Source organism: Solanum lycopersicum, chromosome 5, assembly GCF_036512215.1.
Source record: "Solanum lycopersicum chromosome 5, SLM_r2.1".
Classification (NCBI taxonomy): Eukaryota; Viridiplantae; Streptophyta; class Magnoliopsida; order Solanales; family Solanaceae; genus Solanum; species Solanum lycopersicum.
The window spans coordinates 63,394,516-63,412,529 of record NC_090804.1 but is presented as its reverse complement, the minus strand read 5'-3'; positions in this window follow the sequence as shown (position 1 = coordinate 63,412,529).

The window sequence follows — 18,014 nt, the reverse complement described above, 5'->3', positions numbered from 1 at the left end:
ACTTTTGACCATCATCTTCTTTGAAGCGGCTTACACTTCACACATACATAGGTGATTTCTAACCGTGTTATCGCGTAGATACACTATTTGGTCAACTCTGCAAACTTAGCAAATCATTAAAACTATTAAGCTTTATTAACTCATTAACAAGCCTTAATGTTGTATCCTTGTCCCTGAGCATTGTCTTCATCATGAGAATGGATTGAGTTTGTTGACAATGCCGAACCGTCATTCACAACTTTGTTTTTCTCCTTGAATCTAGCTCTTGGGATCTCCAGTCTGCTAGATAGAGTTACCGCCATGATGACTTGTCCTAAGCTATAAATTAATTCCCTTAGATGATCTTTTAACTTTCTCTCTAGTTAGGCCTTTTTGTAAGTGGATCCGACACATTATCCTTTGGCTTTACATAGTCGATTCTGATAATTCCACTAGAGAGTAGTTTTCTAACAGTATCATGTCTATGTCGTATATGACGAGACTTTCCGTTATACGTCAAGCTCCATGCCCTACCTATTGCATCTTGACTGTGAAAGTGTATGCATACTAATGCCAATGGTTTGGGCCAAAATAGAATATCTATCAAGAAATTCCGGAGTCTTTTAACTTATTCACCGACCTTATCTAGAGCACCTAGCTCAAAGATCATTTTAGAGTTAGCGATACATGTCTCTTTTGAAATATTTCTAAGAGACTGCTCCTCTACCAATAATAAATACATATCCACTCGTGAATTTTACTTCATTCTTCCGATGATTCAATTTGCATCACTATATCTTTCAATATTGTTGAATATTGTTATAATGCAAGATATAGTTTTAAATACTCCAAAACTCCATTTATTGTAATCTAATGAATTTATTTGGGATCACTTGTGAACGGACTCAGTTTAAAATAGCAAATGCTATGTCTGATCGCACACACTATATGATATACATCATGCTTCCCAAAAAACTAGCACAATCCAATTGTGAGTCACTTTTGTTTTCACTCTTTTGAAATGCAAAGCTCACATTTATTGGACACTTGACAATATTGACATTCAAATATTTGAACTAGTTAAGTACCTTTTCAATGCAATGAGACCATGAAAATGCTAAACATTATGGAGTTCTACGAATTCTTATATCTAAGATCCCATTAGCAACTCCAATAATTTTCATTCCACTTGCTTTATAGCATACGTTTAGTAGCATTTATGTCATTAGTGTCTCTATTGATGATCAACATATCACCAATATACAAACAAACAATGACCTTTTGATTTTAATGTGAACACATTTATCACTTCCATCATCCTTCAATCCATTTGCCGACATGGTTTGATTAAATTATGTCATTGTTTTGGTGCTTCCATAATGTGACTTAACAAGTTCACATACTTTCTTTTATTTACCAGGTACCACAAAACCCTTGGGTTGTTCCATGTAAATTTCTTCCTCCAATTCTACATTTAAGAAAGTTCTTTTCACATTCATTTGATGAATTTGGAGGTCATATACCACAGTAATAATTTTTGCATCCGAATAGATGTAATTCTAATTACTAACGAGTATATATATCGACAAGATCAAAATCTTATTTTTTTCTAAAGCCTTTGACACAAAGTCTTGCTTTATATTTTTCAATAGTTCCATCAGTTGTTATTTTTCCTTCTAAAGATTCATTTTGAACCCAAAGGTTTATTTTCTTGAAGAAGATCAATTAACTTTCAATATTGTTTATTAACACCATCTTTCCAAAGGATGAGTCTACAGAAGACACAGAAAATGTTACAAAACCATATTCGAAGGAAGTAAATGTCCTTTAACATTTTACTAACCCTCTGAATCTCTTTATTAAGTACATTATCCTTTTCATTTCCTAGGCCTTTTAGACCCTTCTCTAGACTATTCAAGTCTATTTTTACAATCCAAAGTCATAGGTCCTATTTTAAATCTTTTAGGAATAGGATCTTGGACTTTGACTAGATATCCCCACACTTTGAAATATTTCAAGTTGGATTTCCTTTCTTTCCATTTCTCATATGGAAAAGATTGTATTCTGATCAAACAAAATCGCTTTCTTTCTAAAAGGACAAAACTTTTTGTTGATCCCTTTTGCAGTAAGGATAGTTCCTCCACACAAGTTTTGTGTAAACCCGAACTTATAAATAATGCATCCATCATTTCTTTCAACGTCCGGTTTTTCATTAGATTGAGGTGAATATGGCAGTAGTTTGATATTTCACTTACCAAACATAATTGTGCACAATGAGATTTATACTCTCCATTCTTATCACTTCTTATATATTTTTTCACACTGATTTTCAACTTCGATATTACATTGTCTAGACATTTCTATTGCTTCATCCTTACCATTTAGAAAATAGACATAGTCATTTCTAATGCAATTCTCAATAAAAGTAACAAATACTTTTTCCCACCATGAGATGGTGTTAACTTCATATCATAAATGTCAGTGTAAATCAATTCTAAGGGATTAGAATTCCTTTCAACAGATTTATAAGAATGCTCAACATACTTAGATTCCACAAAAACTTGACATTTTTTTATTGCACTCAAAGTTAGGCAAAACTTCTAAGTTGATAAGTTTTTCTTACAAGGTTTTGTAATTGACGTGCCCCAAGTGTTCATGTCACAAATATTGACTCAAGCAAGTAAGAACAAATAGATATTGAGTTTGAAAAGCTCTTCGCGAGGTAGCTTTTTCCTCACTAATATTTTCTTCCTATTTCTTACAATTTTGTGTGATACAAACATTGTTTAGATTGTCAAATATCCTTTTCAGAAGGACACTTTCATAACTTTCAATGTGATCGTTACAGAACTACCTACGAACAGAGTTTCATCGGGTTCAATAAAGACAATATAGTCCAACTGTTATTTTTACAAAAACATAACAAATGACTATTCACCAATATTCATGTCTATGCAAATACTTTTATTATAATAGACATATATTTTCATGAAAAATCACAATATTTTAAGTGAATTTTTTTTCATAAAAGAACACAATTATTTTGAACAATTATATATATAATTTGGATGTTTTATACTAGTCACACTATATACTAGTAATAGAGAAACTCAACAACCACCATACCAAATATACTCCAAGAATTTTATGGGTATAACATAATACAAAAGTATCATTGAATTTCATATCTTTTGTTCCAAAGTTAAATTAGACACCAAGTCTAATCATAAGCAAATAACCTCACATTTCAAATGTGATCTCAAAAATATTTTTCAAGTATTTGAAAATAGTTTTTCCACATATTTTAATGTTGAAAATATTATTCTATGAAAGAATTGTAGTGCTGCAATTCTCTTTGACAATGTTTACACAATGTCAAAGTTCATTCCATAGAGACACAAAATCACAAATTCTAAGTCATCGGTAATTTTTTCTCTATCATAAATAGACATGCCACTTAGTATTTTAAATATTAACAATAAGGACAAAACAAAATTGTACAATTTATTACTATGTTGCATTGAAGTTTATAGAAATTAAAAGTACCACATTGACTTATTATGTGAAGTTTTCATATTCTTCAAACCAATTGTAGAGTCCAATTTATCCAGAGTATAAAACCACAAAAGTTTTTAGTCTTCAAAAATCAGACACACTAACATTTCTCATTGAGTACAAAACTACAAAAGTCTTGTTTTTTCTCCAAACAGAATAACACATATTCTTTATCAGATAAAAATATTTTTCTTATCAAATTGTCTTCCAACTATAACAATTTGACATACTATTTTATCAAACAAAAATATGCATCTCTCATTTTCGCAAACAAAAGAATTTTAAAAGCAACAATATCTGCGAAGTAAAATTCATTCCACAACGTATGGTTTGCAAATCTTTTTCCAAAGATACACATAATAAATAAAAAAAATAAAAAATCAAAGATGATTACTCTTAGAAACTATTTTTTTCCTTAGATAATTTAATAAGAAGGTTACTTGGTAATCATTAAATGGAATACCATGAATTTTTTTTGTTACATTCTCACTTCGACTTGCTAAAACAAAGCAACGAATTATGGAGAAGTAATGTATTTATCTTCTACTTCTATGATCAGATTCTCTCAATCAGTAGAATATAAACAATACTAACAGTATAATAATTTCCTTAAGATTGTTATTCATCTTGTATTCCAAACATACTTAGAACAAAACTTTGAACATCTTTGTAAGAAAACAAAGTTTAAGAACATTTTCACAAAACTAGTAGGGAAACTAGAATCTGAAATAGATTTTAAAAAAAATATATACGAAATATTTTTCTTAAAGAAGAATTGTTGTTAATATGTGTCTAAAGAATCTTACTGATTCCAACAAACTTTGCAGAAATACGAAGTTACCAAGTTTAATGAGCCAGTGAAGAACAGAAGAATAGAAGAACTGAAATTAATTCACAAATCTAAAGTTTGTGAAACACGTACCAGAATCTGGAAAATTTTTAATAGGAAAAATATCAAGTCCACTGAATTCACAGTGTCCCCTTAAGGAAATTATTCCTCTCTAGTATCCGAGGTTTGATTTGGAATATGACCTCCCAGGGTAAAATGATCTCAATCACCAGAGTATAGATACCAAAAAATTCGGTGTCAGTGAACCACTCAACGGCAGTAAAGTACACTTAGAATACTAGATTTAGTAGTTGAAGAAGAAATCCATAAATTCTATTTAAAATGAGAGGAAATTCCTCAATTTATAGAAAACAAAGGATAGTGCGAAAAGGTTCTTATTGTGCCTTACCGGAAAGGTCACAAACCTTTGGAAAAAATCACAATCTTGCAGAAAGGTCGTCACCTTTCATAAAAGTACCAACTTTACATAAAAGTCACAACTTTTAATAAAAGTCTCAACTTTTCATAAAAGTCATAACTTTTCATAAAAATCGCAACATTTCATAAAAGTCACAACTCTTCATAAAAGTCGCAACTCTTCATTTTCCATTCACACCTTTTTAAAATCCAACAATTTTTACATCATAACCTCTTAAATACCCTGCAATTTTCACATCATAACCTCTTAAATTATCAAATGTATAAAAATATCAAATATTTATTTTTCTATTCCAAATTAGTTGTTAACTTTTCCTTTTTCACCCCTTGAGAAATTTAAATAAAAAAGGATAATTTAATTCATTTTCCTCTTAAGAGACATCTCTTATATTCTACAAACTTGTTTATTGTCACGACCCAAATTGTCATGATTGACACCCACATTAACCCTACGGTAGGAGAACCACTACTACAATCAAAACTAAGCAACTAAACGTACACTAAAATAATTAAGTTACGGAAGCAAGTTAATAAACTAAACAAATGTGGAATTTAAGTACCTAGAATTTGAAATTCAATGTACCAAAATATCTAACAAGATCCATAAATAAAAACAAGGAGGGTTACACCCCCAAACTAAAGAACTATTCAACTATCTAGAACAAATGTATAAATCCGGAAATGATGGACATAAACGAAAGAGAATTTCGTGGCAGCATGGAAGAATTGGATCACCATTGAATTCGAGCAACGATCTCTGATCTTCCAAACAAGGTTTTTCAATATTCGCGTGAAGATGCCCTGTACTCAATAAAAATAAGAGCAAGTGCAGTATCAGTACACAAACACAGTGTACTCGTAGGATCACACAACTATCCGACCATTATTATAACAAAAACAAGTCAAACAAAAATATAATCACATGAATATATATCAACATGAAGAATCAACAATACATTTCACATTTATCATCACATCATTGATTCTCTCACCGAAACAAAAACGCAAACCTTTAGATTACCAGTACGTGTTAATTCAAACCCATATCTGTGCTAGAATGTGGCAACTAGATCAAAGTTGGCTTATCAAAACGTGAATATCCGATCCCATAGTTGTGCCAAAATGTGGCAACACGATCCTAGTTAGCTTGCCAGAATGTGGCAATATAATCCCTATTTCACACACCACAATAACAATCACAAGTATATCATCAAGGTCATACATTTACATCATGATTTCAGGTCTATATACTTCATCTATCTCATTTACAACAAGTGTGGTAAATATTGCAACATTCATGCACATACAAGTATCACAATGAATAAAGAACATGCATACATCACACAAACATAGAATCACAACCATCACCTACCCCGAAAGAATTTTGAAACTCTAAGAAACTTGATCCTTCCCTTTTTGGATTTTTTTCGCTTGTTCTTGATCTACAAACAATCATAATAATATGGAAATCAACAAAAAAATACTAATTACCAAAAACTATAAAAACTCTATGAATCCCTGTTCAAACCTATGATCCCAACTGACCAATTTCAGATTGTTTCCACCATAGAATTCATAAAAAATCAATTCCCCATCATTATTAACCCATTCTATTACGTTCTATGGATCAAAAAATGAATTTGGAGAGTGAAAAGCTTACATTTAACCTCAAGAATGGTGAAAAACGAGTAGAAATTGCCTGAGAGTCATTCCTTAACTCTAAAAGTCAAAAAGTACCAAATAAGATTGTTTAGGGCTTTATTAATTACATTATGTCGCTTCTGCCCACCACAATGACCTTCACCTTGCTGTGGTGGACCTCGTTGTAGCGGCGACACCAGAGCAACATAACTACCTGCCAAAGCGGTACCTTTGAACAAGTGAACACTAATTTTTATCCTCGATTTTAACCCCCGTCGCACCCACCACAACATTTCCTTTCCCATTGTAGAGGCCCGACTAGAGCAGCAAAACCCGCGCCAAAGCGCTATTTTATAACCATTGAGAAAATTAAAGAATTTTCAGTTCCTATTCCACAACACACCTCTAATCCATGACATTCAGAAAATACCCTTTATGTGATGTTCAATTCAAAGAGTGAAAGGCTTACGTTGAACCTCAAGAATGGTTAAAAACAAGTAGAAATCGCCTGGGAGTTGTTCCTTAACTATAAAATTCAAAAAGTGCCAAATAAGGTCGTTTAGGAGTATATTGACGACATTATATTGCGTCTGCACCGCCAAAGCGGCACTCACCTCGAACTAGTGAGCTCTCATCTTTTATCCTCGATTTCAATTCTCGTCGCACCCACCACAACGCCCCCTTTCCCGTTGTAGCGGCCCCGCCTAAGCAGCAAAACCACTGCCAAAGTGGCATTTGCGAACCAGTGAGCAAATTAAAGAATTTCCAATTCCCCATTCTAGAAAACACCTCTAACCCATTACATTTAGAAAATACCTTTTTCATTAAGTTCGATTCTAGGAGTTTTACTCACACAAATTCAATTTCATAAAATCGTACGGATTCTTAAGGACTTATCAAACTACTTAGTTAATCAAAGTCATAAATGGTTCACCCCACTACTACCAGAATTTCTCTACACTTTGGTGCTCCAATTTCCTCCCAATATGGACAAGGTTGGGGAAAATTCAAATACTACTAAAAAGTTTTTTCCGGCCAAAATTTTCCTCCGTTGGCATTTCTATAATGACGGAAATAGGTTGTTGCATTTACATTTTCAAAAAAGAATAAATTATAATTGTAAAATAAAAAATAATAATTAATTATATCTTAATTTTGTTTATTGATTAGCAATTCGAGACAACTAATTTGGAATGGAGAAATTATTTTGTAATATTTAGTTGAAGTTTAAGATGCTTATTTTATTAGGAATCATCTATGTACCTAATTGCAATAATATATCATAATTAGAATCCTCAAATAGATTAGATTGTTCTACTTCACTAATTAATGAAACTAACATCATCAGTGATATTCATGCACTTTGATATTTAAATTCGTAAGTCTAGCATATATTGAATATACATGCCCAACAGAGGCCGCGTTAGGTGGGGTTCATGGGTTGAGACGAATGCAATAGTTTTTTTTGTATACCCTATACTTGTACTAGAAAATTAATTAAATATATATTTTATGAGCTTTTAACAAAATTAATACACGATTATTAACTAAATTTAGAATCCCCATACTTTTAATCCTGATTCTGATGACCAAACAAAAAGTTTCGTAGTTATTTAATGTAGTGTTTTTTAGCTCATAGAAAATGTTACCCCTACCAATACAACCCCCATGTGTCAGTCACAATCATTCAAACAACTACAAATCATCATAGGAACATTTAATCAGTTTGATTTGGTTTATTATTTTGATGTAATTTTACCATACTCGTAAACATCTCTAATCACATAAATCAGTAAAATATGTGTGTATTGCGTTGTTTGAAATTATCATTTTAAAGTCAATTTAGCATTGTCTTATCCATTATATCATGTAATCGAGATATCTAACCACCCTCATAGTCATTTTGAGTTGCGTGTTTTCAATATTTTTACCCTTCTGGTATATTATATCATTTATGATTTTTGGGGATAGATAACATTGTTTTTCGTATTTCTCTTCTCATATATTCTGCATATTTTTTTTATGATTTATTGAGATAGGTGATCGAATTCATATTGGTTTTATTTCAGTTTTGAAAGTTGAAAAGGTTTGAAGTTTTAACAATATCAAAATCTTGAGCATTTGAGCTTGAGTATTTATAGTATGTTTAACCGAAATTCACATTTTTTTTATTATCTTGTATTTGTCTACTCTTAATCTACAAAAATATAATATTTTTAACAATATGGAATGGTCGACATTTATTCATTGTTTAGTTTATTTACCATTGTTGTCAAAATTTGGTAGCACTCTGAAAAGGATATGTATTTATTCATCTCCTAGGAATTTTAACGTTGTAATTTTAATGATGACAAGGAATATTCACACTAAGTCCAAGGCCAAGAAAGAAAGCATGCAACAAATTTCAAACTTACGATCTCTCATTTGAGACATTCCCTACTCACTAACTCTCTAAGCTTGTCGTAGATGTCATCGTTGTATTTGAGTGCAATAACTATGTACATGTAATTGTGTTTTTATTTTTAAATATTTATGTCGATGTCATCTAAAGGTCTAAAACTTCAATGTGTTTGTAGAATGTAAATTTTCTAAAGATTGCTTTGTTTGTTTTTATAGACATTATATCTACTTCTCTAACTCAAGATTGACTGCTCTTATAAAAATTATATGTCAAATTGTTTATCATTATTGGAAATATGTGAAATAAAAAAAATCTTTATGGATATGATATTATAGGGCAAACTACTCTATCATAATACTATCGACTTTTATATATATTAATCTAGTATCCTTGTATATAGAGTTTTATGGATATTTGCTCAATAATATTGTCATAAATTTATAATACTATGGACTATGTTGAGTAACACCTTTCAAGTTTATTTTGTGTCAAATTAATAAATAATTTAGTAGTGATTAAATTTGTCAAAAAAATTTATCTAAAAAATAAGATGATAGTTTAAATAAATCATATGTAAGAACATTAAAATAGTTTCACATCATTACATCTTTAATTTTAACTACATTCACTACAATATAACAATCATTAATTAATTAACTACTACCCATATATATTAGTATCACCCAAATCACTGACTTACGATACAACAACACAAAACAATACATTCCCAATTCATATGCATAAATTAGTTTCATCGGTATCTTAAACACACTAGACTAAAACAACCCTTTCGATAGTTATGGATTAATCCATGATGACAAATTTGGGTAAGAAAACTTTTGGAGTAGTGAGTTGAAAAATTTAGACTAGGTCAATCTTAGACAAAAAAATCGTGGTATGATCTAGGGAAATATGGGATAGGATTTGAATAATTTTCTTCCTAGATTGAAAATAAACACTCTTCTCGTTTTCTTATGTTTAAAATAATTTATTGTAACATATATGACACGTGTATCGCCTATAAATTTTTGCATACTTGATATTTATGGAATTTTGTGCAATTGATCTCTAACAGTTATTTATGGTTGTATGCTTTTATCTCTTGAAAATAATAATTTAGTATTTTATGTTTTAAATAACTAGTTTCTATGCATATGTTTCACCTATATACTTATTAATTATTACAAAAATATATACTTAAGAAATAATGAACTTTCGATGAAAGTATATTAAAGAAATGATTCTTAAACTTTTTGAAAAATAATTATTATATTAGAATATACATAATTCTTATATGGTAAAATTCATATTATGTGGTACCAAATTAGAACTATATAATAATTGTCAAAAGTCAAAAATAAATTAAATTTTTATAATATACTAATGCAAGAAATAAATGATGCTAGGAGGATAAAATTAAGTAACTTTCCAATTTTAATTGTTAACAAAGATTTGTCAGATATTGTAAATATAATAGTTAAAAGTAAAAAAATAAATCATATTGTTGTAATACAATAATGAAAGAAAAATCATTAGTGTATTTACTTTGAATATAAATGATGAATTAAGAGGAAAAATAATAACTAAGCTTCCAATTTGAATTGTAAACAAGATTTTGTTACCATAGCAAAAATGGAAGACATAGAAATGAAAGGGGGTAGGGGAGTATATTGAATAGTCTATAAATATTCTTCACGTTTGATAAAATTATATTGCATAATTGGTACTTCTCTCTATCATTTCTTTCTTTAGAGAAAATATTTCACTCATACTTCAAATATGACTTATGCTAACTTTTCACCATTTCTAAGACCTTCCCGTGTCCTACTTTATTGAGCGGTATGTCATGTAATGTTTCATACTCATTTTCAATTCATGTATCATGTACAAAATAATCATTTATTGATTTCTGAGAAAAATATCATCTTACAGTCTTCTGTTTATGGATCTGGTACTTTTATACCAAGAAACCCTCCATCAACTCAACATTTGGCTCCACAACAGGCGAGCTTACTGAGAAATAATGTTGTTGTCAGGCCAATAACATCTTCGAACCGTGACCACCCTATAAGAAGGGATAGAGCACTTCCAACTGATGGACAACAAATCATAAGAAATAACATTATTGTACCGGTGAGAAGAGGAAGAACATCAATAATGGATAGACCACAAATGAAAAGAAGAAATATAATCGAAAGTTCAAATGGGGCTATTATTGATTCTATGAGATCCTAATTCATCAAATGTAGATGAATTAGTTAATATAGTTGAAGAACCAACTGATCTCGACTTGAACTTGAAGCTTTAATAAGATAAAAATTATGCTCTACTTCATTTTCAAAGATATTAAAAATAATACTATAATTATTTTGAATATGATTAAATTTATGATTCTATTACTAGAAAAAAATTTTAAATCTTGGAACATCAATACTATCCAACTTGTAACTTTCAATTCATAGTTTTTCTTAAGAATAAATTCATCGTGTAAAAATGTAACCAATCTTAGTTTTCCTAGTTTACTCTATTTTCTGACATTGATTAGTTGTCAATTTTTTTCTTTTACATAATCCTTAAGAAATCATAAATAAGGAAAATTAAATTAATTTACCTCTTACTTAACTGTAGAAAGTTGTTTGTACTTTCAATTAATAAATTGTAATGGTAAAATAAGAAAATTTAATTAATTTTTATTTTAATTTTTTAAATTAACAAATAATTTTGGCCAACTAATATGTAACAGAGGGAGTATTTTCTAAAATATTATCGAAATAAAATATAATTAATTTAGTATGATCTATCTTTGTACTAGATTATAACAATATAATATGAATCAGAATTCCAAAATTTACTAGACTGTTATAGTTCATCAATGAAAATACGAGTGTGTTTGACATTGTTGTTGAAAGAAAATTTATTTTTTATTTTTGGAAAAAACTTTTTTTAAAAGCAAGACATTTGGCAAAACAACTAAAATTTTTTAAAGGAAGCACAAGTAGTTTTTCTGTTGTTATGAAGAAGAAGCTAATTATTTTCCGCTTATTAAAAAATGTAATAACAAGAAAATTAGTTTTTTCAAGACTAAAATATATTTTCCATATTTACATACCTACCAATTTATTCATTAGTTTGGTTAAGTTTCATTTAAGAAAATTTATTTAGATATAATAATTATTTAATTTTATTTTATGTTAATTGGCGTTACTTTATATTTGATATTTTTTATTACATTTAAGTTGTCATGTTAATATTATATCAATATTGAATTTATGTTTTATTTAGCTATGCATAATATTGATTAAAAACCCAAATATATATATATTCAAATTTAACAAAAATAAAATGCAACACCCCAAAATTTTTCTACATGTACACTGAATTTATATGTGTGTGTGTATGTATGTGTATATATATATATATATATATATATATATATATATATATATATATATATATATCATGCACTATTTTTTAGGCATGATACATCAATTTCAAATTATAATAAATGTATATGATACATAGAAATTACCGCATAAACACGTATCCATTTAATCTATGTGTCCATATAACCTTTTTGTATGTCATATCAATGCATGCCATATACATTGAAATTTCAGGCTCTTGTTTCTTCACCTCAACGATGTATCTAATTTACAAGGTTTTCTTTCAATTTATCAATCTCTAATTCATTTGCAATGACTGCTTTGAGATTCACAAAATCAATATTTTGACCAACAACAATTTCATCACGTTGTATCGTTCATACCTCACCTCACTTTCCAAGATTTTGAAATGTCTCAACAAGATCGACATGTTCATGTAGTATGAGTAAAATTTCTCGACAAGTTCAATTAAAAAATTGAGAGTTCTATGGAAGAATAAGTAGAATTTTTTTTTAATTTTGAATTAGCGCACTAGAATTTGTCAATTATCGTTCTGAAGTTTCGATGTAAAGAGTCCTCTACTTACACATTTAATTCCATTTGTTAAAATAACTTTCATTGAGTCTCTGCACTTGTGCTTTGCTTTTAATCTAAACCTTTGTTCATGAGTTTGAGAGAATAAGACAAAAGCTAAGTTAAGTTGTGTACTTATTCCTAAACTCTTAAATTCACTTTATTATGCACATTTAATCTATTAAAAATAAACACTTTTCTCATCTTTTTTTGTTTAAAGTAATAAATAGTAATACATATTGCAAATCTGACAGATATAAAATTTTGTATACTTGATTTAGTGAAATTTAGTTCAAATGATATATAAATACGTTATTTTAATGGTGTATACTTTTTCTCTTGAAAATCTAATAATCCTTTTTTTCTTTTAAGAAACTATTTTTCTTGCACGTGTACACTATATACGTATCAATTATTACAAAAATAAATGTATGAAAATAATGAACTTTCGATGAAAAGACATTACGAAAAATTCAACGTAATATTTATGGATACATAATTATTATATTAGCTTATAAATAATTTTTTAATTTATCAAGATCTATTCTATACATTATAGATTATTACCAAAGAAAAAAAACAAAAGGGGTATTTTCTTTGAATATCCAAGATGAATTAGGGGAAAATAAATATTTTTCCAGTTTAAATTGTCAGCAAAGTTTTATCAATTACTGCAACATTATTTTGAATTTACCACCTTAAAATTGGAAAACATATAATGTAGGGAGAAAATTAATTAGATTTGGTTACCTACTTCAAAAATGGAAAACATTTAAAAGATGGGAGAAAATTAACTAGATTTCCAAATTAATTTGGTAGCAGAGTTGTCACTTATTGCAAAAATATCTGAAACTTACCATTGCAAAATTGGAAGATACATATATGAAGTCCCTATAAATGTTCCTTACATTTCATTGATTATACTTCATAGTTAGTATTTCTCTCTACCATTTCTTACTTTAGAGGAACAAAATTGTCATCGAATATGCATAACGCTAACTTTTCTCCTTTTTTAGGACCTTCTCCTATCCTACATTTTTGCACCGTATGCAATGGAATGTTTCATACTTATTCTGGATTCGTAAATCATATACAAATTACTTATATGCATTTGATACGTTTTTACCAGGAAATCCTCTATCAACTCAACCGCGGCCCCACGAAATGTTAGACCAGAAAGAAACAATAACATTGTTATCATGCCAACACCATCTTCAAATCTTAACCACCCAATGATTAGTAGGGACAAAGCACTACCAATTGATAGGCAACTAATGGCACGAAGAAATTGGTTTATACCGATCAAAAGGGGTACAACACCAATAATGGATAGAGAACACATTGAAAGAAGGAACATGGTTGAAAGTTCAAGGGAGGCTATCTCAAACTTTTCTTATTGCATCCAAATGTTTAATTATTGTCTTTTCGAATTGTACCATAAAATTGTGAAAAGCTCTAAATGCGATAAGTTCTTCCTTCCGTGCAACTGGTTCTAAATGTATTGTATCATCTTCGACTTTATGATCAACATTGTTTTCAAAATAAATAAATATTATATTAGCATATGAATAATTTTTGAATTTAGTAGGACCTATAATGTATAGTGAAATTTATATCAATATAAAAATAGTCAAAATAAAAAAGAAATCAAATTGTTGTAATTAACTAATGAAAATAATCAAATTGGGTATTTTCTTTCAATATAAATGATGAATTAGGGAGGAAAATAATTATGTTTCAATAAACTGTTAGCAAAGTTTTGTCACTTACTACAACATTATTTGGATTTACCACGTAAAAAATTGAAAATATATAAATAAAAAGGAGAAATTAACTAGATTCCAAATTTATTTGGTATCTAAGTTGTCACTTACTGCAACAATATATGGAACTTACCATTAAAATTCATGTTTTTTTTGTTTTCTTGTATTTGTCTACTTTTAATTCTATGAAAAATATAATATTTTTATAATAATATAAAACGGTCGATGTTTATTCATTGTTTAGTTTTTGGATAATGCACAAGTACCCTCTCAACCTATGCCCAAAATATCAGAGACACACTTATATTATACTAAGGTTCTATTACCCCTCATAACTTATTTTATTAATAGTTTTCTACCACTTTTCGGCCTATGTGATACTATCTTGTGGGCCCAACTCTGGTTGACTTGTTTTCTCAAGCTAGTGCCACGTAGGTCAAAAAGGGGTAGAAAATTACTTATAAAATTAGTTCAGGGGGTAATAGGTGTTGGGTTTTATTTGCCCTAATTTCTTACTATAAATAGGTTTTCCTCTTAGGAAAAAGTTTTGAATTGACTTATCCTTTTATGGTAGGAAAAGGTTTAGGACTCTATAAAAGAGGCATGTTCCTTCTAACTTAATCAACATTCACAATGTAGTCTTCAGGGCTATGAGAGTTTTGGTTAGAGGAAAAATTTGTGAGTTACAAGCTTGATATGTTATCACTTGTGTGAACCTCCCATGTATTCTGAGTGAATTGGTTGAGGTTGTTTCCCTCTGTATTTTGTACTCTCATATTTATAGTGGATTGCTCATCTCCTTTGTGGACGTAGGTCGATTGACCGAACCACATTAAATCTTTGTGTCTTTTGGTATATTTCTCGTTGTCTTCTTACTCGTTGTCTTTCGAGGTTTGCTTTGCTAGCTTCCGCGTCTACACCTGCTTATTTCTGATCCTAACAAGTGGTATCAGAGAATGACGGAGTCAAGTTCAGTGGTTCGATAATCAATGATTGAACCAGGTTAGAAAGAGGTGTCCATCTTGGCGGGTGTACTTCTAGCTGCAACCATTTTGACAGTAATGAAGATTTTGTTGGAGAAATTGTTTCAGAGAAGTTCTCTGTGTTGAGACATAAATTTTGCAAAGGAGATTATGGAGAGGAGAAGCAAGTTGTTGAAGATTAAGTGAAGATGGTGGACAAATTTATTTTGTCAGAAATTCAGGCCAAGGGGGAGATTTGTTGGGTTTTATTTGCCCTGATTTCTTACCATAAATAGGTTTTCCTCTTAGGAAAAGGTTTTGAATTGACTAATCCTTTTTTGGTAGGAAAAGGTTTAGGTTTCTATAAATAGAGGCATGTTCCTTCTAACTTAATCAACATTCACAATGTAGTCTTCAGGGTTGAGAGTTTTGGTTAGAGGGACAATTTGTGGGTCACAAGCTTGATACGTTATCACTTGTGTGAACCTCCCATGTATTCTGAGTGAATTGGTTGAGGTTGTTTCCCTCTGTATTTTGTACTCTCATATTTATAGTGGATTGCTCATCTCCTTTGTTGACGTAGGTCGATTAATCGAACCACGTTAAATTTTTGTGTCTTTTGGTATATTTCTCGTTGTCTTCTTACTCGTGGTCTTTCAAGGTTTGCTTTGCTAGCTTTCGCGTTTACACCTGCTTATTTCCGATCCTAACAATAGGACCATAGAATTGTACAAGTGTGTCTCTGAGATTTCGGACATAGATTTAGGGGATACTTGTACATTTTCCCTTTAGTTTATTTACCACTTTTATTAAAAATTGGTATGATTCTGAAAATAATATGTACATATTCATCTCTTAGGAATTTTAACGTTGTAATTTTAATAATGACAAGGAATATTCACACTAAGTCCAAGGCCAAGAAACAAAACATGCAATAAATTTCAAACTTAAGATCTCTCATTTGAGACATTCCCTACTCACCAACTCTCTGAGCTTGTCGTAGATATCACCATTGTACTTGAGTGCAATAACTATGTACATGTAATTGTGTTTTTATTTTTAAATATTTATGTCGATGTCATCTAAAGGTCTAAAACTGCAATGTGTTTGTAGAATGTAAAGTTTCTAAAGATTGCTCTGTTGTTGTTATTGACATTATATCGACTTCTCTAACTCAAGATTGTCTACTCTTATAAAAATTATATGTCAAATTGTTATTATTATTGGGAATCTGTGAAACAAATGAACAAAAATCTTTTTGGATAATATATTATAGGGCAAACTTTTCCATCATAATACTATCGAGTTTCGTGGATATGAATCCAGTATCCTTGTATATCGAGTTTTAATGATATTGTCATAAATTTATAATACTATGAACTATATTGAGTAACACCTATCAAGTTTATTTTGTGTCAAATTAATAAATAATTTAATAGAGATTAAATTTGTCAAAAAAATTTTATCTAAAAAATAAGATGATAGTTTAAATATATCATATTTAAGAACATTAAAATAGTTTCGCATCATCACATCTTTAATTTTAACTACATTCACTACAACATAACAATCATTAATTAATTAACTAATACCTATATATATTAGTATCATCCAAATCATTGACTTACGATACAACAACACAAAACAATACATTTCCAATTCATATGCATAAATTAGTTTCACCGGTATCTTAAACACACTAAACTAAAACAACCCTTTCGATAGTTATGGATTAATCCATGATGACAAATTTGGGTAACAAAAATTTTGGAGTAGTGAGTTGAAAATTTAAGACTAGGTCAATCTTAGACAAAAAATTGTAGCAAGGTATATGATCTAGGGAAATATGGGATAGGATTTGATTAATTTTCTTCCTAGATTGAAAATAAACACTCTTCTCGTTTTCTTACGTTTAAAATAATTTATTGTAACATATATGACACGTGTATCGCCTATAAATTTTTGTATACTTGATATTTGTGGAATTTTGTGCAAATGATCTCTAACAATTATTTTATGGTTGTATGCTTTATCTCTTGAAAACAATAATTTTAGTATTTTTTGTTTTAAATAACTAGTTTCTATGCATATGTTTCACCTATATACTTATTAATTATTACAAAAATATATACTTAAGAAATAATGAACTTTCGATGAAAGTATATTAAGAAATGATTCTTGAACTTTTTGAAAAATAATTATTATATTAGAATATACATAATTCTAATATGGTAAAATTCATATTATGTGGTACCGAATTAGAACAATATAATAAAAGTCAAAAATAAATTAAATTGTTATAATATACTAATGCAAGAAATAAATGATGCTAGGAGGATAAAAATTAACTAGGTTTCCAATTTTAATTGTTAGCAAAGATTTGTCAGATATTGCAAATATAATAGTCAAATGTCAAAAAACAAATCATATTATTGTTATACACTGAAGAAAGAAAATTATAAGTGTATTTACTTTGAGTATAAATGAAGA